The 5,000-nt window shown below is 50.4% G+C and overlaps 1 protein-coding gene across 1 annotated transcript in view; it reads right to left on the reverse strand.

Annotated features, from left to right (window-relative positions):
- The window catches only part of plxnb3 (plexin B3), a 325,474-nt gene that overhangs the window by 103,204 nt on the left and 217,270 nt on the right, over positions 1-5,000 (reverse strand). The window lies entirely within an intron of this gene.

Raw genomic sequence — 5,000 nt, forward strand, 5'->3', positions numbered from 1 at the left:
TCAGATTCAGCTCTAACAGGTTACCGTGTCGGTCAGATTCACCTCTAACAGGACAGGTTACCGTGTCGGTCAGATTCACCTCTAACAGGTTACAGTGTCGGTCAGATTCACCTCTAACAGGACAGGTTACCGTGTCAGTCAGATTCATCTCTAACAGGACAGGTTACCATGTCGGTCAGATTCACCTCTAACAGGACAGGTTACCGTGTCGGGGTAACAGGATTCACCTCTAACAGGACAGGTTACCGTGTCGGTCAGATTCATCTCTAACAGGACAGGTTACCGTGTCGGTCAGATTCACCTCTAGGACAGGTTACCGTGTCGGTCAGATTAACCTCTAACAGGACAGGTTACCGTGTCGGTCAGATTCACCTCTAACAGGACAGGTTACCGTGTCGGTCAGATTCACCTCTAACAGGACATGTTACCGTGTCGGTCAGATTCACCTCTAACAGGACAGGTTACCGTGTCGGTCAGATTCACCTCTAACAGGACAGGTTACCGTGTCGGTCAGATTCACCTCTAACAGGACAGGTTACCGTGTCGGTCAGATTCACCTCTAACAGGGTTACCGTGTCGGTCAGATTCACCTCTAACAGGACAGGTTACCGTGTCGGTCAGATTCACCTCTAACAGGACAGGTTACTGTGTCGGTCAGATTCATCTCTAACAGGACAGGTTACCGTGTCGGTCAGATTCACCTCTAACAGGACAGGTTACCGTGTCGGTCAGATTCACCTCTAACAGGACAGGTTACCGTGTCGGTCAGATTCACCTCTAACAGGACAGGTTACCGTGTCGGTCAGATTCACCTCTAACAGGACAGGTTACCGTGTCGGTCAGATTCACCTCTAGGACAGGTTACCGTGTCGGTCAGATTCACCTCTAACAGGACAGGTTACCGTGTCGGTCAGATTCACCTCTAACAGGACAGGTTACTGTGTCGGTCAGATTCACCTCTAACAGGACAGGTTACCGTGTCGGTCAGATTCACCTCTAACAGGACAGGTTACCGTGTCGGTCAGATTCACCTCTAACAGGACAGGTTACCGTGTCGGTCAGATTCACCTCTAACAGGACAGGTTACCGTGTCGGTCAGATTCATCTCTAACAGGACAGGTTACCGTGTCGGTCAGATTCACCTCTAACAGGACAGGTTACCGTGTCGGTCAGATTCACCTCTAACAGGACAGGTTACCGTGTCGGTCAGATTCACCTCTAACAGGACAGGTTACCGTGTCGGTCAGATTCACCTCTAACAGGACAGGTTACCGTGTCGGTCAGATTCACCTCTAACAGGACAGGTTACCGTGTCGGTCAGATTCACCTCTAACAGGACAGGTTACCGTGTCGGTCAGATTTACCTCTAACAGGACAGGTTACCGTGTCGGTCAGATTCATCTCTAACAGGACAGGTTACCGTGTCGGTCAGATTCACCTCTAACAGGACAGGTTACCATGTCGGTCAGATTCACCTCTAACAGGTTACCATGTCGGTCAGATTCACCTCTAACAGGACAGGTTACCGTGTCGGTCAGATTCACCTCTAACAGGACAGGTTACCGTGTCGGTCAGATTCACCTCGAACAGGTTACCGTGTCGGTCAGATTCATCTCTAACAGGACAGGTTATCGTGTCGGTCAGATTCACCTCTAACAGGACAGGTTACCGTGTCGGTCAGATTCACCTCTAACAGGACAGGTTACCGTGTCGGTCAGATTCACCTCTAACAGGACAGGTTACCGTGTCGGTCAGATTCACCTCTAACAGGACAGGTTACCGTGTCGGTCAGATTCACCTCTAACAGGACAGGTTACCGTGTCGGTCAGATTCACCTCTAACAGGTTACCGTGTCGGTCAGATTCACCTCTAACAGGACAGGTTACCGTGTCGGTCAGATTCATCTCTAACAGGACAGGTTACTGTGTCGGTCAGATTCATCTCTAACAGGACAGGTTACCGTGTCGGTCAGATTCACCTCTAACAGGACAGGTTACCGTGTCGGTCAGATTCACCTCTAACAGGACAGGTTACCGTGTCGGTCAGATTCACCTCTAACAGGACAGGTTACCGTGTCGGTCAGATTCACCTCTAACAGGACAGGTTACCGTGTCGGTCAGATTCACCTCTAACAGGACAGGTTACTGTGTCGGTCAGATTCACCTAACAGGACAGGTTACCGTGTCGGTCAGATTCACCTCTAACAGGACAGGTTACCGTGTCGGTCAGATTCACCTCTAACAGGACAGGTTACTGTGTCGGTCAGATTCACCTCTAACAGGACAGGTTACCGTGTCGGTCAGATTCACCTCTAACAGGACAGGTTACCGTGTCGGTCAGATTCACCTCTAACAGGACAGGTTACCGTGTCGGTCAGATTCACCTCTAACAGGACAGGTTACCGTGTCGGTCAGATTCATCTCTAACAGGACAGGTTACCGTGTCGGTCAGATTCACCTCTAACAGGACAGGTTACCGTGTCGGTCAGATTCACCTCTAACAGGACAGGTTACCGTGTCGGTCAGATTCACCTCTAACAGGACAGGTTACCGTGTCGGTCAGATTCACCTCTAACAGGACAGGTTACCGTGTCGGTCAGATTCACCTCTAACAGGACAGGTTACCGTGTCGGTCAGATTCACCTCTAACAGGACAGGTTACCGTGTCGGTCAGATTTACCTCTAACAGGACAGGTTACCGTGTCGGTCAGATTCATCTCTAACAGGACAGGTTACCGTGTCGGTCAGATTCACCTCTAACAGGACAGGTTACCATGTCGGTCAGATTCACCTCTAACAGGTTACCATGTCGGTCAGATTCACCTCTAACAGGACAGGTTACCGTGTCGGTCAGATTCACCTCTAACAGGACAGGTTACCGTGTCGGTCAGATTCACCTCTAACAACAGGTTACCGTGTCGGTCAGATTCATCTCTAACAGGACAGGTTATCGTGTCGGTCAGATTCACCTCTAACAGGACAGGTTACCGTGTCGGTCAGATTCACCTCTAACAGGACAGGTTACCGTGTCGGTCAGATTCACCTCTAACAGGACAGGTTACCGTGTCGGTCAGATTCACCTCTAACAGGACAGGTTACCGTGTCGGTCAGATTCACCTCTAACAGGACAGGTTACCGTGTCGGTCAGATTCATCTCTAACAGGACAGGTTACCGTGTCGGTCAGATTCACCTCTAACAGGACAGGTTACCGTGTCGGTCAGATTCACCTCTAACAGGACAGGTTACCGTGTGGGTCAGATTCACCTCTAACAGGACAGGTTACCGTGTCGGTCAGATTCACCTCTAAAAGGACAGGTTACCGTGTCGGTCAGATTCACCTCTAACAGGACAGGTTACCGTGTGGGTCAGATTCATCTCTAACAGGACAGGTTACCGTGTGGGTCAGATTCACCTCTAACAGGACAGGTTACCGTGGGTCAGATTCACCTCTAACAGGACAGGTTACCGTGTCGGTCAGATTCATCTCTAACAGGACAGGTTACCGTGTCGGTCAGATTCACCTCTAACAGGACAGGTTACCGTGTCGGTCAGATTCACCTCTAACAGGACAGGTTACAGGTTAACAGGACGTGTCGGTCAGATTCACCTCTAACAGGACAGGTTACCGTGTCGGTCAGATTCACCTCTAACAGGCCAGGTTACCGTGTCGGTCAGATTCACCTCTAACAGGACAGGTTACCGTGTCGGTCAGATTCACCTCTAACAGGACAGGTTACCGTGTCGGTCAGATTCACCTCTAACAGGACAGGTTACCGTGTCGGTCAGATTCACCTCTAACAGGACAGGTTACCGTGTCGGTCAGATTCACCTCTAACAGGACAGGTTACCGTGTCGGTCAGATTCATCTCTAACAGGACAGGTTACCGTGTCGGTCAGATTCACCTCTAACAGGACAGGTTACCGTGTCGGTCAGATTCACCTCTAACAGGACAGGTTACCGTGTCGGTCAGATTCATCTCTAACAGGACAGGTTACCGTGTCGGTCAGATTCACCTCTAACAGGACAGGTTACCATGTCGGTCAGATTCACCTCTAACAGGTTACCGTGTCGGTCAGATTCATCTCTAACAGGTTACCGTGTCGGTCAGATTCATCTCTAACAGGTTACCGTGTCGGTCAGATTCACCTCTAACAGGACAGGTTACCGTGTCGGTCAGATTCACCTCTAACAGGACAGGTTACCGTGTCGGTCAGATTCACCTCTAACAGGACAGGTTACCGTGTCGGTCAGATTCACCTCTAACAGGACAGGTTACCGTGTCGGTCAGATTCACCTCTAACAGGACAGGTTACCGTGTCGGTCAGATTCACCTCTAACAGGTTACCGTGTCGGTCAGATTCACCTCTAACAGGACAGGTTACCGTGTCGGTCAGATTCACCTCTAACAGGACAGGTTACCGTGTCGGTCAGATTCATCTCTAACAGGACAGGTTACCGTGTCGGTCAGATTCACCTTAACAGGTTACCGTGTCGGTCAGATTCACCTCTAACAGGTTACCGTGTCGGTCAGATTCACCTCTAGGACAGGTTACCGTGTCGGTCAGATTCACCTCTAACAGGACAGGTTACCGTGTCGGTCAGATTCACTCTAACAGGTTACCGTGTCGGTCAGATTCACTCTAACAGGACAGGTTACCGTGTCGGTCAGATTCACCTCTAACAGGACAGGTTACCGTGTCGGTCAGATTCACCTCTAACAGGACAGGTTACCGTGTCGGTCAGATTCACCTCTAACAGGACAGGTTACCGTGTCGGTCAGATTCACCTCTAACAGGACAGGTTACCGTGTCGGTCAGATTCACCTCTAACAGGACAGGTTACCGTGTCGGTCAGATTCACCTCTAACAGGACAGGTTACCATGTCGGTCAGATTCATCTCTAACAGGACAGGTTACCGTGTCGGTCAGATTCATCTCTAACAGGACAGGTTACCGTGTCGGTCAGATTCATCTCTAACAGGACAGGTTACCGTGTCGGT

Source organism: Oncorhynchus keta, chromosome 28 (assembly GCF_023373465.1).
Source record: "Oncorhynchus keta strain PuntledgeMale-10-30-2019 chromosome 28, Oket_V2, whole genome shotgun sequence".
Classification (NCBI taxonomy): domain Eukaryota; kingdom Metazoa; phylum Chordata; class Actinopteri; order Salmoniformes; family Salmonidae; genus Oncorhynchus; species Oncorhynchus keta.